The sequence below is a fragment of the Rhopalosiphum maidis genome, chromosome 1 (genome assembly GCF_003676215.2).
Source record: "Rhopalosiphum maidis isolate BTI-1 chromosome 1, ASM367621v3, whole genome shotgun sequence".
Classification (NCBI taxonomy): Eukaryota; Metazoa; Arthropoda; class Insecta; order Hemiptera; family Aphididae; genus Rhopalosiphum; species Rhopalosiphum maidis.
Window position 1 is genome coordinate 62732244 of NC_040877.1, and position 23369 is coordinate 62755612.

Sequence of the window (23369 nt, forward strand, 5' to 3'; positions counted from 1 at the left end):
ACTTATTACTGTTTTTTTTTTAAAACTTTTTTCAGTTTTATTATATATTTTTTTTTAATGTCTCTTTCACCTATTAAAACGACTTATTGTCTCGGTATCTTGATATAATATTTCTTTAAAAATAATTTGTGTTTTTGAGAAGATGAAATAAAAACTTGTATATTATATTTGTATAGATATAATAGTATTAAAATCAAAAATGTTTTTGAACTTAAATACGATACTTTGGGTTTATAACCAACTGAGTACGTTAATGCAAAATTTCATGTCAATTTTATTATTACTTTTAGATTATTTTAGTAAATTAAAGATACCATTACGAAACTTAAAAAAAAAAAAACAATCGAAACATCTGGTTTTCGTCGTACAAATAGTATATCATACTATTGTGTATTAGATATATTATTACATTGTACAGGATCAAAATTTAATTAAACTTATTTATAAAATATTCTTTGAAAATTACCCAACGCCCATTCCTCTGTATAAGACATTTTTAGTAATTCGCAAATAAAATATTTTTTCAAAATAAATTCTAACGCTGATTGTAAAATGCGTCCGCCAGAGTTTAAAGGAATTAAAAGTTTGGTCGGGTATTTCCAATTGGTATAGGTATGCTTATAAATGTACGCGTGCAAAGAGGTTCACGTAATATTTTAATATTATATACATGCTCATACGGCGTGATGTGCATCGGATTTCAAAACGGTTACAATGTTGGGCGCTGGTAAAATGAGAGTGTTTCGGACGAAAATCTGAAAAACTATCACTCGGAAGACGCGCTAAACAAAGGGTGTCTTTTCTTAACGGTAGAGAAATGTGAAACTGATGAGATCGGATTTAAAAATATCGTTTTACAAGTAAGCGACCGGAACGAATCATTACCACCGAGGATAACGTACAAATTAAAAGTACGTATAAATATATTATATTCATTCAATACGGCGTTTTAATGCAGTGGAATTCATTTGGATTCGAATGATTCGATACAACGCGAAGAAAGACAAAGAAAAGATTATCCTGCAATTTATTCTCGAGTAAACATTCATTTTTTTTTTTTTAATTTCGACGTAATACGAGTATTTTTGCCAATAAAACAGTTGTGTATAATAAACAACACGACAAATCTAAAATTAAATCATGTTCGTGAATAATTCGTTTGATTTGCGAGTAACCGCAGTATCTAACAACACATTCAAGGTTCATACATTATAGGTTTTTTTAATGTTTTTAATGCGTTATTTATTGCATCCAATTCTGTAAATAATGTGGTTTTAAATTCAATATTATAATTTAATTGATTTAAGATTTATACTTGATGCATAAATATACATTAGTATTTATAAATGATTAACTATTTAAGCGCGATTATAAAATTGATAAAAGTGTAATTTACTATTTGATTTTATAATAATATTAAACTTACACTTTGAAAAATATTTTTATAACAATATTTAAATTGGTCCGTTTTAGTATATTTAACTTTTCGTTGAATGGTATGATAATCAATACAATGAATAATATTTATTATATGGTTTAAATTATTCAATTTTTATTTCGATATTATTAAAAAGTACACGTAGAAATATTATTATAAAACAGGTTTTTTAAATATGGATATTCTCTATCGACCACAATATTTTAGACGGAAAAAATGTATCAACTGTTTTTTGACTGTTATTATGTTGTTGGATCATATTGTAAAAAATACGGATGTTCCTCAATATTCCTGAATTTTCTAAAAAATCTACATGACGGCAATCGAACTGTTATAGTATATCATTAAATTGTAGTCAAATTTTAGTTTAGTCTAGAGAGGTCGGGTATAAATATTTGTATGGCAAATGGTGTGGAACAATAAAATAATAGAGTTGGATATGACAATTTTTAACGCCATAAAACGAATAAAGAATTTTGGCAATAATGCCAAATATGTTTTTGAGCGTTGCAATAATTACAGTACGCGTTTAATGAATTTTCACAAAAACGCCAAAGGAGTTGTATAATATAATATCATACATTTACGTGGTAGGTATAGTTTTAAGCTATATAATATAATATATATTATTATAATAAACACACTCATACAAACATATGTTCTTGTATATTATACAAGAAGATTCGCTAAACACGTTCACTATCTTGTCGTTGAATAATAGTAGTGAAACTATTAAATGTGTAATATTATTTATGGGCCGGCCTAACTGAAACTTGTTCATTGTATATCGCAAGAATTGGAATTCTAATGAATTTATAGTTTTCAATTACGGTTTTTGCAACGAAACAATTTTAATTTTTTAAAGAATATAAAATAATTTGACAAGTATGAGATTCAATTGTAACCAATAATATCGCGTTATTTTCTAAATCCAAAGTTTGTGCACTTCTATACATTTAAAATATTATATAATATTTTATACTTGGTCTTAAGAGTACGATTTTCTAGCGAATTCTCCAGTCAAAAATCATCTGACATTCATACCTCATATAATAGCTATATCCTCATAATTTTATTGTGAACAACTAATTACAATAGATTTTTAAATTTTTATAATGATAAGACAATTTCAATTTTAAAAAAATGGTTGGATTTTATGAATTTGTATGTTGATCAATGTTGATCATTAGATATTTGTAGTGAAACTGTGTAAATTGTTGTTTAACATTAATCCCATAACAAGATGTGACCGATAAAAAAAAAAAAAAATACAAACATTGTGTTTATCAAAAACATGTAAGAACCGGTCCTACTACTATCTTCGATCGGTTTGATGGTGACTCATAACCAAATCGTAAAGGATGGCTGGTTCCGGTACGGCAGTCAATTTTTATTGTAATAATTATCATATTATTATTATTATTATTCTTATCATGTGATAATAAATAATAATTACGAGATGACGAGAATTAATAATAATGATTCCAAAACAGTGGTGTACCTGAATTGCCTATCCAGAACGCCGTGTGATTATAATATTGTTTTTATTGAAATGCGCATAATATATGCGATATTGCTGATGCGAAAAAAAAAAACATTAGAAATATCGACTTGTATTGAATATCAAAAGTTATATCGAGTTATCAAAATAAATATGAATGGCTGTATATACAGGTTTAAATACCCGATAAAGAATTACGAAACGATAAGATATGAGTAGGTACGTTGTTTTACGATTTCGTTTTTCTAAACCAAATAAAACCGTTTGCGCAGAATAATATAATAACATACTGGGGAAAACGTCGTTTACATAATATTATATATTTATAATACCTGTGCGCATTGCATTTATATATTATCATAACAATGTTTATTAATATTATGTACAATATAGTTTTATGTGCGTATTTATGGTTTGGTTTAATATGCGAATAAACGTTTTAATAACCGATTGTGTTTGGCTAAATTGTAAAATAACACGGAATTTTCTTCTAGGTTTTCGTGTGTATACTTTTGCGCGTCATTCATATATGCATATATATTATACGCTTGTAACTCCGCTTGCGACTCGTGTTTACTTGTAGTTTTGCAAACGCATAGACACGACGCGCCGCCGTATCGTTCTCAATATATGTATTTATATATACTTATTTATATAAATTATATCATATGCCAGCCGAACTGCTGCAGAGCTCCTTTACTTCTCGGTAAACGGTAAAACCAGCGAAAAACTTTGTGTGCACCTCAGTCTTTCTGTTGATTTATCATAAAATACGTACGGCGTTTGCGAAACGAATGTTCTTTCTTCGAATCTCGCCAATTTATGTGTTCGCGTTTATGGGTTTAACGATTTATCGTCTTTGTGCACATTTAATGTAATCACCGCGCGCATACTATTCATATCGAATTTACAGCAATAACTTATTATTATAGTATAATATATAATATATATTATGTATGTTTTATTTTGTATATTTATGCAGTCTATGGTTTAGAATACATAATACAATTGATTGGAAACTTGTCATGTACATGCATTATTATGTTATATTCACAAAAGTTGTCCACATTTTTATTTATTTTTATTCTTCAAAAAAATAATGGACTTCACGTTGATGCAAAGGCTCGTAAGATCATGATTTAAATACGAATTCATTTCATAATAGTTAATACAATTAAAAAATTATAATACTTACATTTTTCTCATGTTTTTAAACTATAAATATTAATAAATATTTTTTTTTTACGTTTGTACATAATGTTATGTATTATCCTTCGTAGTTAAATAATACAAAACAAAGCTATAACACTTAATTTATCAATGATTATTAAAATTATTTTATAACACAATATATATGTATATTTTTGTATTATGCGTACACTAACGTTAAAATAATGCTATTAAATATTCTAAACGTCATCACACTGTATAATAGTAATATTATAATAGTTTAGTTGACCCTTTAATTCAAAAACATAATATATTATAAGAGTTTGGCATAGGTAAATTATTAATTAATAATAATAGTAAAATTATGAAACTCGTAGAACAGCTATTCCATGGGATTGTTATTATAGACACCGTATTCAATATTATATAATTTGTTAATTACATTTAAGTCTCAAAAAAAAAAAAATCAGCAATTAAAAACAACAGATGATCAGGTTTTTACTAAACATATTTAACAATACATATTTAAAACTTAACGAACTTAATAAAATTACCTTATTATCGTCTAGACAAAGACTCAAATTCTGACGTATCACAAAACTTTTCAATTAATAATCAAAGGAATCTCAACAAATTATTCAAGTATTATTTAAGACAAACAATTTTATTGTAAAATTAAAAATTAATTTTATACTTCAGTTTTATAATAATTTGTATAATATTTTATATATCTGCAATTGCATTTAATTAATATGAATTGTTGAGGTTCAAAACCACGTCAAGTAAGTTAGTGTTCAATAAATTATATTAAATTTATATTTATTTAGCCGATACCAATAAATGATGCATTTAAAATATCTTACCATGATGTTTCTTTCTGTTGGTTTTAAAACGTAAATTAATAGTGTAAGATAATATCAATATGCCACAAAAAACTCTTGTATCTCAGTATACTCGTATTGGGTTACTTGTTAGGCTATTAATTCAAATTTATTGTAATATAATGTATAGTATCGACGATGACCGATGGGGTATTGGTTATATCGAAATGATACTGGCTCGGCGTCACGGCGGAATGCGAGCGCGTTCAATCGTAATACATACCCAAACAGCATACGTAGATGTACCGCTATTGTTTTAACCGCATCGCGGGAAACGTCATATCTATCGTATTAATATAATAAATCCCGTACTAGTTGTTGAAAACTTTAATGCCGCGTTATCCGTCGTTTAAGATTTCTAAACAAAGTCGATCGTTAAGTCATTGTGGCCAATTCATTTTGTTATGTATTTTGATATATCTAAAATAATTGTGAATAGGTAAGCACTATTATATCTTATCTATTATATTGTACGCATGTCCGCTGTGAGACGCACATATCGGTTTCAAAAACTATTTATGATGATTTAAAATTTATTTGACGCTTATACCGTAATAATATATTGTACACGGCAGATATTGAAACTCTGACAGCGCAACATTATTATATTCATATCGCACCAATAGTTGCATTTTTAACAAATATAAGTATGAATATTTTTTCCTGCGTGTTAGATTTCAAATCTATAATGATTTGTACAAATCGTTGTATCATATACATAAAAACATATAAACTTGATTATGCTATACGATTAACGTATTTTAAAACCTAAAAATTTTAGAATGTCAAAATGTTGAATGCGCACATAAATATACACTTTTATAGTAAATTATAATCTTACCAAACGTATCATTTTAAATCTCTTAACAATAAAACTATCAGGTGACCCATTTTGACTTAAAGATATGTTTATTTCATAGAAAATTAACTCAAATAAATAAACATTTCTATAAAATTACTTCAACGAAGTTGACTACGACTAAGTTGAGAATTGCTTCCATGATGCTCTTATAATCTCGTTTTTCTCTGTCATAGAAATTAAAAAAGTTATTGCAATGGACATATTAACTTAATGAATTTAAAATAACCACCAGCTATATTTGGCCCTCCTCTGATGATATATTAAGAAACCATCATGCTCTGTTTGAACTTGATCCACCTGAGGACACACGCATACGTGCACACCAACTCTTAATTAACAGACATAGTATTCACATATAGAATCAATTCACAGGTAAACAGGTAATAAATCAATGTAAAATACACGAGAAGGAGTTTAGTAAATCGGGTGTACCCATCATAACAATCTTTCTGAAGCTCTAAAGGCTAAGCCCAGAATTAAGCGACATATTTCAAATAAGTACTTGAATTCTTATCAGGAAAAACGTTATCGGTAAAGATAATAATAAAACATGACACTATTTATGTAATTGAATATTTTGTCCACATTTTTTAAATCCTATTAATCATGTAATTCTATGAATATCCTCTAGGACGTCCAATGGTCTTAGACGCCGCAGCAGTTCTAGATTCTAATAAATAATAACAAGAAATATATATATATATGCCTATATATAATTCGATAACACGTCGCCTACCGGCGCCCTAAGTCGAGGATCTTATAATATATACGATTATGTATATTATTATCATACTAGTATTGTGTGTGCGTGAACAAACATGGGGCATACACACGCGTCTACTCACGAGTGAGGTTCGCGCGGTACCATAAATCGTCCAATTTGTCGGTTACGCCGCGCCGCACTGCGAATAACGTGTTTCGTGCACACATTATATTATATACGTATACGTTATTTTGTCGCGGTCACCATATATAATGGTATTATAATAACGCGTTTTTAATAAACGCCCGCGACAAAACTGATATATATATATATAGTATATACATTATACATAGAGAGAGAGAAAATGCGTGTGACTAGTGACACGCGGAGAGAGAGAGATCTCGCCAGCCGTATTTTTTCTTCATCGAACGCGAGCGGGGAAACCGGTGGAAAGACGCCGGGCGCGTGCTCGAACCTCACACGAAGACTTACAATACGCACACGTTTCGTGTTCGTATTATTATTATTATTATTATTATTATATAATATTCACTTTGCCCGTAGCAACCTTAACCTATGCGCACTATCGGATTCCGGGTGTAATTTATCGGCTAATTTGCCCGTCGGAACGACCGCATAAACCGTAAATCGTCCTCGTCCTCCGGTTTTTATTTGCTGAACGCGAAATCGATGGATTTATGACCCATGTTCTCGTATCGTATCCACATTCGGTTTCTCGTATAATAATAATATATAATGCGCGTTTTTAAAATATGTCCTTTCCGTTGCCCGCAGACGTCTCCGGACCTCCGACGTGCATAATATTATTATATTTTACGCTATGGCTGATATTGTGTAGCATTTTTTTTTTTAAATATAATATATTATATTACTGGTCGTCCGTCTTCTCGTCCGTACAGCCGGTCGCATTTATTCCGTTTGTACGTTTCGCCACAATATCTTTCTTCATCGTCAAATATTCGATAGATCGCATGACAATACGAATACAATACAAATAAATCAAGCTATTATGCCATAGATGAATATATAAGACTATACACTCCTAAGACGTTCTCATGGGGACTAGGATTTTTGCGCGACTCATGCAAAACCATGTACAGCGATATTATAGCTATTAAAACTGTATTTTATTAACACTGATCGTTATAATATCGAATTTTATAGAAGTTTTGAAATAGTATTTCTTATTGAATTTTTCGATTTCACGTTAGATCAACATGATTGGACAAAATTATATTTTTTATCGCTAAAAATGTTTGAGTTTTTACTTTTTTGAATGACAAAAGAACATTTTTTTTCTAAGAATTCTGACGTATTAACTATATTAAGTTCTAACGAGAGTAGTTAATTTATTATAACTGTTATAAGTATCTACCTATTTATATTTCTGAAGAAAGAGGTGTAGGCACCTAGTCCTATATTTTCTGAGGTACCTTTGAGCCTCTTCACTACAATTCTCTACTAAACACTTATAACAATCAACTCGTTTGAATTCGATTTTTATTTATGAAAATTATTTTAGAAAAGTACTTTGATTAAACTTAAAATGTACGTAATTGTTCAAAAAATTAAAAGACTTAAAAATATTAACAGTACAGGTGCTAAACATATTATTTCTTTTTCAAAAAATTGTTTTGTAGTAAATTCAAATAATTTATTTAAAAAAATTCTCAAAACGTCAAAACTAATTGAAATGTTGAGTGTTTTTTGTTAAAAGAACCACACACGCAGCTTATCAAACAAAAATTATCAAGTACTTTTGAATCGATTGTAATTCAAAACACTTGGGTTGCAGAAATTATATAATAAATCGCACAAGCCACGAATAGACCTACTAACATTTTTAATTTCCAAGACCATTATTTATATTTTTGATCGAGTAGGTAAACAGTAAATGTTGACCATCGTCGGGGGTAAAATGTGACAGCAATATTGTAATATTTCGCACTTACTTAAGGTCTCTACAACTGTTGTTTTTGTATTTTTAAATCATAAAATCGTTAACGAACTTTGAGCACTAAACGTATATGATACGCAAAAGATTTGTAGATAAACTTATCAAATCAAACATAAATGATAATAGATTCATTTTTAAATTATATCGCAGCTTTTTCGTAGTACGGTGGTAGTAGAATATCAATATGTCGACAGGAAACGGTTAGAAAAATATGTTTGAATCACGAAGAATTGATTTTAAACGACGGTCAAATTGTTCATTCGTTTTCAGCTGTATAATTATCGTTTCAAGTAGGATTACAGTCTTCGTGTCTGAACGTAGTTTTTATCGACGCGACGAATACGCCTGTGTTATATAATTATAATACGAATATATCGCAATGACGTTCATAAATAAATTATACGTATATTGTGATACGGCCAATCCGAATAACAGTCATCGATGTGCGCGTTTTATTGTCGGTGTTTTCGTCGTGCTGCGCCATTCGAGGGGGTCGTGTATACGTATATTATTATATTCGTATACAATGTTATAAAAATCGTTCGGCATTTATGACGTCATTAAAATAAGGTTAAAAGCTTGTAACGAGTAGACCATAAACGACGTTTGGTTTATCGTTCGCATGACTGACGGGGCCACCAGCATATTTTTACTATTATTTTTACAACCTTAAACGAAAAATCGCGGTTCGTATTAAAAAATAATAACAATAAATTTCTCGGTATCGGGTGAACTGTAGGTACAGAAATATACGAACGCGTGTACAGCAATATAATAATAACGCGAATACTGTTCGTACATATGTATATATATAATAATACCGTAGACCGCAGCGTATATGTATATGTATATAACTATACCTATGCTAAATATGCGTCGAAAACAATAATAATAATATAGCAACGACAAAAAATAAAATAAAAAAATAACTCTGTTTTTCAATCATAACAGTTCACCCTCCGTATATTATGTTTGAATATCATACGCACCGCATTAAACTCGCATATTATTATGTATACATAATATTGTGGATTCGTATACCCCTGCGCGTGTCATCGTGTATACGTATTGATGACATATTCCAACTAACGGTCCTTTAATTTACATTCCTGAACGGTGTACGTGCGTCGTACGTGTGTGCGGGTGTATGTAGGTACCTATGTTGCAGTTTTTTCCCTCCCCCTCGGGCAGAGGTATCCGTCACGAATATTTGCACTGTGGCCGAACGAAACAAAACGGTGTTTGTGGCTGCGGCTGTGGCGGCGGCGGTGAAGAACGATTGGCCGGGGTTTGCGGATAACGGCGATAGATACGGGGAGGAAGGTGCATGGGGGTGGCGGCGAACGGGAGGAAAATTGAAAAAATCCCTTTCCGCAGAGGACATTTGACTCCTGAACGCAGAGTCGAGCAAAGTTCAACCACAATATATACCGGTAAACATAAATCATTCGGGCTTAACGTCAGATTTCGGATTACCGAAATGAAACGATTTATAAATGTGATGTATATATATTATATACAATATATATTTATATATATATATATACGCGGAGGTTATGCATTATATTTCCTTTTTTCATCCTCCTCCTGCGGGTCTCTTTAAATAATAATAATAATAATAACAACAACAACAACACACACTGCACGACGCAGCTCGGTAACCGAATAAAAAATAACCAAAACACATACATTTTATATGATTATTATGAAATGTTTGCGCATCGATTCGGTTGGGTTGACCCCAAAGTGCGTACGACAACGATTTTATTAGAAATAGTTTTTTCATTGTAAAACCGGAAATAAATCACAATATTGCGGTCGCACGTAAATACGTTAATTATTATCAATGAATGACAAGACAATAAAAAAAGGCAGTATATATCGTAATAGTCGTCGGCCGGCTTCGAATACCAATATCGCAGCTCTGTGTAGGTGAATTCTATCATCAGTTATATTCATTAAAAACCGTATTGACAATATTTTTTTCAGAAACAGTTTTCGTGGTTGTTTTAGTCGTATTATATCCTATAATATTGAGTGAATTAAATAGAAATAATTAAATAAATCCTTACCTTGATGCGAAATAAATAAAAAGTTATGCGAATGGTTATGAAATTTAAACGTTTAGCTCTTCAGCCAATACTATTGTTCGTTTGTTTTTTAATTGAAATTATTCTAATATTCAACGATCGTTGTTGATTTTTGCCTGACCTTTTTTTATTTCGAAATGTGTGGTGAAAAAAATTCGCATGAATTATTGTAAACACATTTATACATGTTAGGTATTTATCATATACTCACCAACGCCCAACACGTCTTCACGATCTAGTAATAATAATATTCCGAACAACTATTTTGACGCAATGTTGTGAAAAACAATATGTAGGTAAACATTCATTGTACAATTCATTGTAATATGAGTACAATAATGACATATCTATATATTTGACATTGAAGCAAATTAAAATTATTTCATACCCTCGTCTGTCTTAATCATATTACATTACAACAATTAGGTTTCGACGTATGTGAATTAATTGTAAATCGTTATTGTGATTAAAGCGAAATTACGTTAAAACAATAAGATTTAACAAAAATATACCATATATAACAGTTTTAATTACACGTCAGTTATCACGGCATATATTAGTAAATCTACGTCAGTTGATTAGAATTAGTTTATTTTTTTTTTTATACTACAGTATTAATATTATTATTTTAATACATTCTCCAAAGGCAAAACGTTTTTAATTGTATTTTTTATTCATCACATTATTTGTGTAATGACACAATTTATATTCGACACTAGTATATAATACCAAAATGGTGAATTATTTACTATACATTAAGGTCGCTCCATATGATTCCATTTAAATATTCAAAAGTTTTTGTTCGCGCCAAACATAAAGTACTTCTGCTTTATGCAGTATTTTAGGTGATTCGGGGCCCTAATTACTAAATAAAACCTATTGGATTAAAATGTCCAAAAACACTGAATGTACACCCGATGTCGTATCAACGTATCTAAAATCCCTAGGTATCAACGCAGTGCCACAAACGGTGCAATGTACCCCCAGCACTGCTACTAGTTGTGGCACTGTATCAAGGTTTGAGTTAATCAAATTGTTTCACTTGAACAGATACTTTATCTGCTTAAATTCCAAAAAGTTTAATTCAACGCGGAATAAATTGTATAATTCGAAATGAGCTTACGTATTTGCTAGTCATTAAACCATGTCATATTTTATGTGCATTAAAATACGTTGAATTAAAGTGAAGGTTTGACATGATATATATGTATATATATATAGATGTATATGGATAATGGTTTTTTTTCTGCGGAACTGATATTTTAGTTTTAAACCGTAAATGCACCTATCTCAATAATTTTAAACATTAACAAGCAAGCTATAATTCGTTAGCAGTGAAATTATATTTCATTTATGTAATAAATAAAGTGTGGTTTTTCGATCAGAAATATTTTCTTATATTGCTGCGGGCGGCCCTAATTTTCAGTTTTATAATCGGATGAGTTACGCGAGGGAAATTATATTGGTTTTACAATAATTGTGTGTTTTTTTCTATTCGTAAAAGACATTATGGGGTCCGCAAAATGGATTAAAAACGATCGAGATTGGAAATTGTATTTGCTGCTACTGCAGCGCTGAAGGGGTACGATTTTATTCGTCGATTTCAAAAATATGTATGGCTTCTGCAAAGACCATATAATTTACGTGGCACACTACTGAGTTTTTTTTTAACAAAACTATCATCGACGAATGGAAAATGGACGAATACGCGATCGTTGTAACTTGTAGAATAAAATGAATGCTATATAGATTTTAAGTCTATAACAATTTGAACAAAATGGATATGTAATGTTGTGTACCATTTCACCTCGTGAATATATGAAGCGGTGGCTGGCTTAATTCATGAACTGCTCACTACACCTGCCTGTCGGTATTCGCTCATTTTTTTAATTTAATATTATACCATTTTCATCGAATTTTGAAATAATTGTCGTATTCCACTGCACGCATACATTCATATACAATCATTATGCGTAAAATAAACACATGGGGTGAAAGGGTGTATGGAGCGATTTGATGTCCACTGGACCTACAACACTCAATTAATTTCGTGTCGGTCGTTAAATTCCGAACGGTTTGCTCGTCGATTTTAGAATGTTTTAACCGTTTTCTCCGCATCCTTATAGTATGTAATGTTATGATGTATCTCCTCGTCGGGGGACTGAAACGATATAATAATAACAATAATATTATTTATAATCTATTATTATGTTATATAGTATATAGCCGTATATGGGTAGGTATGTATATATAATAATATATTATACGCGAAAACTTTAATAGTTCCGCACGCAATATTGTTCGTTTTTTCCACCCACACACCGTTTTTTTTTCCAAACTCTGCAGCGTACGGGAGCGTAAGCGCATAAAAAGACACTGTACGGATGCGATTCTATTTTACAACCCGTATTCCGCGTTCCATTATAACGTCGATATATTATGATACGCGCGTGCTGCTATACAGCGCCACCGCTGCGATATCGATTTTTTTCTGCGTTTTTATGTCTGTCCGCGACTCTCTCTCTCCGTCTCTCGTTTTCCTCATATTATACATCCTTTTCGACGACCGTCTCTCGTTTTCCTCATATTATACATCCTTTTCGACGACCGTCTTTCGACGATTATTTACGACGACAATAAAATAATGAAGTGCGGACGTTACACCGTATACATAAATCATAATACATAATATTATAACACGATAACCCGACGGCGACTTCATGATTCGCCGCTGCGCCGATGTCCCGCGGCAGTCGACGTTTTTATGCGTTTGGTCGTGGCCGGACATTTATGTGCATATTATAATCCGCCTACCTACCCACTAATAATGTAATGGCCGAGACCGACTCGACCGTATATCGATTGGGCTAATACAATAATGGCTTAATAGTAGTCGACAATCACTTAACGCAATACGCATGCAGTGAAAATCCACGTTAAACCGTTTGAATAAATCTAGTTAAGTTACCTTTTATAAAGTTTGCTAGTTTGCAGTTTTCTAAACTTAAACTGTTTAATATAATATTACATTAAAATCTCAGACAGTATATTTTAAGTTTGTTTGTTAAATGTCTTCCGAGTGCTGAATATAGGTAATATTATCAACGTTCCGTATTCGTTTTTTGTTTGCTAAAATGTATTAGTTAGCAGTTTATTATATTATATATATATATATATATATATAAATTATCTCAAAAACAAAACGAATAAAATAAGGATTAGTATGTAATTATCCAATCATAATTTTTAATTTTGTTTCTGTTTGTAATAAGTCGAGCTTAAATTCGTTCTCCCCTTAGTTTCAAACGTTTACTGTAGCTATATTAATTACAGCTAATGACTACTTTTGACATTATGCATTTATATATAGTGTTTCCTTGCAAATAAACAATCAGTTCTGAGTACTCGTTAAACGTAAATTGTACATAGGTTTATGATTAATAAAATATATGCGTGCGTGCATTATATTATATATCTACCTACTGTAAAAAAAAAAAATATCAAAGTGTTATAGACACAACAAAGCGTGGTGAATGTTTTCTATACAGTATAAACTTATAGGGAACTCAAACACAATCCGACCGTAATTTATACACACATAGGTATATATACACACCGTACTACACGTACAATGTAAACGACTTAACATCCCCGTGAATTATAAGACATAAATATTAAATATACACCGCGGAATGATATTTTTTTTTTGTGTACGGGCCCTGTTAGTGTCGTGGTATTTATAAATATTTTGTATACGACTTATACAGCAGTGTTCACTGCAAACATTATATTATTATCGTTGTACAAACAACGCGGTGCACATAATATATGTATTTTGATGTCGCGTCATTGTACACTGTATCGAGATTATTACACTATATTATTACGGAACCGATGTATAAAATAATTATTGCTCGAGTAATTAGTTACGTCACGAATATCTGAGCGGTTAATAACCGTGAATTAAATGTCTGATAGTCAATGATGGCAATGGGAAAAACAAGTTTTACTACACCGATCCATTGCATATTATAATACATTATATAAGTACACGATAAGTACGCGATGCTGCCGCGGCTGCTGCTGCTGCTGCTGCTGATGGTGGTGGAGGTGATTACGACGATGATGTGGCCGATGATTATGTACGAGTCTATTATCCTTGAAAATCTGAATGATATGTCGTCCATAATCGTTTCAATGGCCACTGCAGTTGATTCGATAAACGTTTGTGGGGAATTTAACTGCGCTACGGCGATCGTTTAAAATTTAAACCGTGCAGGTCCGTATGATACTATATACGTATACATGGTACACCGTAATATAATATATAATGAATATTATCGTTCGTACGAAGAGTGTGGGTTGTGAACAGTTTCAACTTTTATACCTATATACTCTTAATCTCACGTGGCGCAAAACAACATTTTATTCGCAAGTGATTTTTTAATCGTCCCGAAAACACTTAAATTATAATAAAACATACGCCGTAATTTAAAACAAAATCCGTGGGAGTAAATTTTAAAATTTTAAAAAAACGATAAACATTTGAAGCGTTCTCAATGGATACTCCTTCACTCATAAGCCATCCGGTTTTTGTGTCTTATTGTTTATTTGTATATATTAATTTTAAATATATTGTAAATAATATTTGAAAAGTCGAGTAAAGTTAAATTCCTGTATACACGTATAATTCTTTTGGAATTTACTATAGACCAGGAAATACACCACGTCACATGGTTTTTGGATTGAGTGAATATAAAAGGTTTAGATGGAACGAGACAGATACCGAATATTATGCAGATGATTGACAACGATGGGTGAAAAAACGAGTAGGTGAAGCAAAAGAACTTTGTGACCTGTAAATCTAACAGAAAACTACCTTAGTTGTATGTACGTTAAAATAATATGTTTAAAAAACATTTTTGAAGATCTACACTGTAAATAATATGTTTTTTGTGTAAATACATATAGCAAACGATTACAAAACAGCCATATACATATGAACGTTTTAATAATTCAACGTAAAATGTACAAACGTAATTGAAGTTTGTCGGATATCATTAAAATATTATGATTTAGTCGGTAACAAATCGTAGACTCTTTGGGGATTCGGCCATTCTGTTTCCGTATTAAACGATTGTATTATTATTATACTATATATGATATGCATGTATAGTATTAATTTAATTCAAAGTTTTCTCGTAAATTCAAATCGAATACTCTCCGGCATTGTTTAAACGGAGAGTATATTATATTATAATATATAATATATGCACTATGCGTAATATACTCATCATATACACCAGTATATAGTCCGTTTCGAATATTTGCGTTATTTTAAATTGTATATATATTATATTATATTGTATTTTTCCATTGAAATCGTGTTTCGCGTGTTAACATTTCTGGGTCGTAATATTTTGTATTCGCGTATTATAAATGATACGCGTCCCCGGGTGTATACGTTTTTACTCCCGATTAACGCACGCAATTAACGATCGATCCCGTTATTAGATATAAACTGTCATTCCAGTTCACGGTACGCCGTCGTAGTATAAATTATCGATAATAATAGTATTATCATTGACGACGAAGAGCAGTGCACAGTTTCGTGTGAAGTGCATCATCTATAGGTGCATTTTTGTCCACCTAAATGGCTGTGTTTTTCCGGGTAGATCCAAAATGTCTTATCGACAGATTTTTAACGTTATAATAAAAAATAAATAAACACAGTGAGTAGGTGTACTCGTATTTATGCATCAATTAAACGATGGAAAAATACGAGTAGTATTGTTCACACAGAGTCTCCCTGTTGTCGGTTAAACAGGAGAAAAAGAGGTGTACTCATTTAGTGATTTTTGATTTGCCTTATGTGCTTAAGTGGAATTCTTTACATTAAAAGTTATTCATTAATCGCCGACTAAAAAATTTAGAAAATATACTAAATTATTTTATTAACATTTTTCTCATTAAAATACGATAAATCGATACCTGACGCTGTACAAAAAACTACTCCCCCGTTCACGATACGTTCATTAAAACTACATTTTGATTTTCATCTACATCAAACCATACATAACATACATGCGATTGTATCGTATACTCAAATAACATATATTACATAATCACCGGCCGTTGTGCGTCTCAGTAGTCGTGGTAATAAACAGATACCGGTATCTATATATACAGACAATATTATTGTGTATACATACGTGTTATTATGTACTACGTAGGAACCTGCGCGCATTTACATTATAGGTCCCATTGTCTAAACGCCGCGCTATAAAAACACATATTATTATTATTATTATAATTCCGTTTCTCTTCCTTATCTTCACTTCTCAATTTGTCCGCCGCCGACAAAGTTATCGTCTCGAATCGGAAGGCAATTTCAAATACACACACGTGTGACTCGCGTTCCCCCGCACTGTCACATCGTATCGTATCACAATAATAATAGTAATAATAATAATAATAACAATAATATAGTATATGCTTTTACACGTAATATAATGTGTACACATAAAAACGGTATGCATATAAATATAATAATAATATAGTGGTTGGCATAATATTATTTTAAAAATTTGTTTTCACGTTTTGAAGCTCTATTCCCACACACACACATATATATATATATATTATATATATTCTACGGCAGCGGGGTGCGGAGAGTCCACCTCCCCCCAGCTATTCATCCCGTGCCCCCGTCAAACACGTCAAAAATTTATGTGACCGACCTTATTAGTAAATCCGTGTTTCACAACATAATTATTATACCGTGTACATACATACATACACGCCGGCGTTTCGTTATTATTTTTTAATAATAAATTATTATTATTACGTGTGGCTTCGGATGAAAACATCTCACGTCCGAATCTCTGGGGACGGCGATGGCGGCGGAGGAGTCGCCTTTTAAATTATGTCCACCGTCCTTTTCGTGCATTATTTATATACGTTCGATTTTTATCTCGGCAACCGGTGCGCCTCCGCCGCCGCGACGCGCCGCGCCACGCCATACGATCGTATTGGATTTCAGTAAAAAAATACATACACATGTATAAGACAAATAAAATATAAATAAATACAAAGGTGGAAAATTATTGCTATGAAGTTATTATAATATTATTTCCATTCACCCGCAGACTCTTATTATTATTATAATATGATTGTGTGCTGTGCCTGGACATCGTCTTGTAAACGTCGCGGCGACCGATCACCTCTCCTCCTTGTCTCGGCACAATACTAAATAAGGTGTTGTCGTCCAAATCCTCGTCCGGACCGCACATAGGTGTACGGCAATAAACAATAACCTATTCGTGCATAATATATTACATACGTGTAGAGCATAATGGTCGTATACATGTGCAGCAGTACGTCATATTGTTCGCATCCAATAAATCGTTCGCACCTATACCCGCTGCCAATACAATATTATTATTATGAACTGCTATAGTTTCAACGGCATAGATAATGGTGCTATAATAATGAATAACGAAATAATATAGTAGTTATAGGCGTATTGTTATACGTCCCGAAAAATAAAAAACGCGATAAAAATCAAAAATGTTATTTATTTTGTTATACGGGATATACAGGTTACTATAATATTCTACTAATATATTATTGTGTATTGTATTCGTATTTTATTTGCAAGGCCGTTACTACAATTCAGCTGAGTTACATGATCTACGTTTTCTGGTCTGTTGTAATTAAAAAAAATAATTCTCTAAAATTAAATATAAACACGGTAAGACACAGTAACATTTAATATTTTATATTAATTGTATTGGCATGTATTTGAAAACGAATATTTTTGACATATAATTTAAATTATAATCATTTAACTCTTCCAATGTTAAGTAGGTATTGCCAAATCACTATGATACATGAAATACACATCTACATAATATCTTATGACATAGTCGACCTTATTTACCCAAAATATTATTATAGTAAAATGTCCACATTTGTATATAGATACTAACTTACTGTACTTAAGATTCATATAATACATAATTATTATGTAGATACATTGAATGCATGAACAATTTTTTTTCGATAGAACTTAGTTTAAGTTCCTGAAGGGGAAGGTTAAAAACATAAATTGGGGGATTATCCCTAGACATCAGTATTATTTATTCTGACGTTAGATATTTACGATAAAAATTATAAATAGTAATACATTTCGTTGAAATCACTGCAGACAGATTGAAGAATATTACATTGAATTATACATTAATAATGTTTTGTAAATTGATTGTGTCTATAAATTACATTGTAAATTAATTTAATCGGTTTTGACTGATGCAAACATACATATCATATATATATATATATATATAGTCTTAATTATTACTCTCCTGTCCCAAACTGCAGATATACGTAGAAATTAAATGACGTGTACTAATATTTTGTTCAGAAACTGAAAACGGTATAATATAATACTTGTGATTTTCTAACCACCTGTTTATCAACCCTGTAAGATAACACATTTGTAAATTAATATACCTATATAGATGGGTTCCTATATATTTGAACTATTTGAAGTTATAATTTTTCAACCTTTGGAAAATGACACAACAATTTATCACTTGAAATGTAATATCTAAACAATAAACATACAGTTTTAATCACTCGGCACTCCAGGATATAATACTTCTTCAATATTACTGTTCTTCTCCTGTTGTTCCATTTCACAATACTTGATTGCTTCTATTGCAGCCAACACCAACTTAATTTTTTTAAATTAAATTTCCTTATAATGTAAATTGTAAATATTCTGTAAATGAATATTATAAAGTTGTTGTGCAGTCTTCATACTACTATATTATACTATGTCCATATAATTACAAGACAAAACAAAAAAATTGTAATTTATTATTTTAAAAAGTAGAAAAATATATACATGTACTATTTATTAATATTCGAAATATGTATTGAATATATTAATCATGTAGCTTAATAATATAAACTATATAATAACTTAAACGTAGTCTTTATTTTACTACGATATTTGTCACTTTTTAGATTAAAAAATATTGAATTACTTGATGAAATTAATACATGCGTTTCAGAAAGAACTTTCATGTTAAATTCTACTAATATAAATTTGTAAAAATGAAAAGACAGTAAGTAATTGTTGAAAATACGATTCAGCTACGTATGTGAATATTATACGTAATTTATAAGTAGTTACGTGCATTTATAAAAATGTATTTATTTTTTGAAATCTCAGTTCTTACAGTTGTAACCATTAAAGTCAATGAGGCCAACCGATTTACTGTTCGATTATACTTGCGAATTCCCTATGGACACTCCGAATAAGAACCAATGGTATTGACGTTTAAAAATGTATAACCAAAAAGGAAACAAAACCTATTATTCCATCGTTATTACTGTTGAGCCAGTTGGTAAGTACGAATGAAGTATATTAAGTATAGTATCATCATCTCTCACAAAAACTACGAATCTAGTGAAAGAAAATAGCATTTGTAACCCGTCTATTACCTCTATTCGATTATTTACTATAAATACGCTACCACGTGAACAAAATATAATACTATTAAGGAAAAAGTGCACATGTTATTACTCAGTATACTGTTATATAGTATACATTTGTATGATGCTTGCGATTACTATATATTATATTTACAGTGTAGGTCTGTTTCGGTTGTGATAATTGATAATGCTTATGTTGATCACTAAATTACAAAATTTCAAATACTTAAAAAAAAATGTATGGCAGAGAATGTTCCATAGGAATGAATGAATGTTTCAAAAATTAAATGCAACTATATCTATCATTGGTAACGATGTAAGTAGATAATGGGTATATTATCGAATAAATAATAATTTTATGTTTAAAATTAAAATAGAAAAATCATTAAATACGTTTAACAATGTTCTTTTTTATTTTAAAACTGTATTGTTGTTTTAGAATTTAAATAATGTTTCGATGCAAAATTTTTAAGTAACTAAATACATTCCTATTAAAAACATTATAATATAATTGTTATTTAATATTCGTTTTTATTAAACTATACAACATAAAGTTGTATGCCATACATTTTCGTTAAATGATACAACTCAACTATCAGTAGGGGTGAGTAATCGAGTATAACCCATTGAGATTCACACTCAGATCCTCCCCGTGTACGTTAGTGTAAAATTATAGTGATTATTGAAAGATATTATATAAATAGACGGAAAAATATATTTTTTACTATTCAAAACGTTATCGGGCTCATACGCTATAATCTATTATTATTGCATTTTTGTACAGATATTCCAATATTTTTATTTATACGATCGTAATAATAATAGCCTCGCATATATCGAAGAATGTCGTCCGCTGGGACATAAAAATATTTACCGTTTCCGAAATTTTTTTTTTATTATTATTATTAAATTATAGAGAACAATAGGGTTGTCGTCGAACGATATAATATAGTCGTAGTCGTGCCGGACGGAGACGTTGGCGCGATATGCAAATACGGTCGAGGGTTTTTACGATGTCAATAAAACAGAACCCGAAAACCGTACGCCCGCGCTCACACACACACACACATATATCTGATATTGCTGATACGCATTGTATTAAAATATCTGATATATATATACGTATATACGTTCTCCGGTATTTATTATTGTCATTATTATCGCTGTTTTATATTATAAAATAATAATAATCGTAATATATTAAAACCGTTTACAAGCAGAGGCGCCCTCGAGTCGTCGACAGCCCTTTTCGTTCGCGAATGTATTAATATTGGTTCACCGCCACCGAACATTTTGCATTCCGTCAAATGCCACTGACGACGACAGATATTATTATGATTATGTATTATCCAATGTGCATGTCATACTCGCAGTGTTCGATTCCAAAAACTACGCTCTGCAAGTGTGACATCCCTTGTTTTCGTAATTTTACATAATAATATTATAATATTATGTAACGTTATACTGTCTTGTCGTCTTGCGGATTCAGCAGACCCGTTCTACGCTCACCATTTGGTTTGTATTATACGAATATACTATGTTATAGGCATTTGTGTTTATGCACTCTGAATCAATCATATTATTTTATATATAGTTAAGATATTAAACGAATTCCATTTATATGTACCTATTCTAAGGAATCGAAAATGAAAATCCATTAATGGTTATATAAAAATAGGTTAAGTGTAAAATTTAAATAAATATAAATTTATTAAAATCAATGATTTTTCAAAATTGTCCAAGTATAATAGATACTAGATCCAATATTATAGCTATTTTAAATTTTTTTTTAAATAATTTTTGATGAACTAACCTTGTTGTATAAACATTTTAATAACCAAGAAACTACCTCGTTAGAATTTTAAATTAAATATTCAATAAATAATGTATAGTAGAAAATGGGGTTTTTATTTAGAAACAAACGTTTGTATCATCAGAGAACACTCGTTATTATGAAGTGAAAATCAATGATTTGAAAATAATATGGTTTTTGTATATATTTAAGAATTTCATGAATTAAAATTCGATAAATGTATCATCAAATGAAAGTGGGGTGAGCAAATAATTTTGTACAGTACTAGACCTTTTTTTATAAAATTCACCTCAACACAAAAGAAAAGGCTTGTTGAGATTATAAATAACTATTATGTTGTGTAAAAACGGAAAATTTTCACCTAACTTGACGAATAAGTAAAATGTTTGGGAATAAATAATGCAACATTTAAACGTTATGATAAATAGTTATTAAAAAAAATTGCATACAAATTGAGAAAAGCAATGTGGTTAATAATAATAATATTGTTATCAATATACGCATAACGCATTTGAAGAGTTATAAATATATTTATTATTTTAATTTAATCTTTTGATAATACTAATGACAATACTAAAAACAAAAAATTCAATGTTAAAGATAAAAGTTTTGGAAACAGCATATTATTAAAGAAAACTGGTGGTGGAAGTAATCAAAAACAAGATTTTATTTTAGCGCCTCTGCAGGATGAGAAATAGCGCAACGCCACAATAGATGTACCCATTTACGGGCGGGTATAAGACATGATGATATTTTTCCTATACCTATACGTATACTAATACCTATACACATAAAACGTTCGATTTGTTTTACCAAAACCGATTTAATCAGAAATGTCCATTCGATAATCGTTATACCTACTCTAAGCATGTAATAAAAATACCTACACATACCGGGTACGCGCGTAATATACACTAAATTATATCGATTACACAGCGGGATCGGTGAATAAACGTAAATCCATTAATCCGTTGTAGCGTTGACGTTTTTATTTCGTTTTAAGTATAATTTACATTGATTCGATCCTATAGTCTATAAAAAAATATTATTTAAAACGCATTTAAAATCTTTTTAAAAAAAAAAAAAAAAAAACACACAATATAAATATCTAATAAAGATAATGTTGCAGTATAATATAGGTACTGGATATTGTACTTAAAAACTCGTAGCGATTAATTCAGTCGGCCAATAAGTACCTATAATAAGTAGTATGATGGTTTATACGATTCCGTACCGATTAGTCATATGATTGAAATATTTAATCTTACATCGGTTTTTGTAAAGCGTTCTGTAATTATTATGAAAAAAATTGTGTATAAGCTCAACGAAATTTCAGCGTTCTTAATTGCATTTATCGAAATAAATAATATACGTCTTCAACGTGTGTATAAAAATTTAATGCAGTGAAGTTATATTTCAATGTCATAAA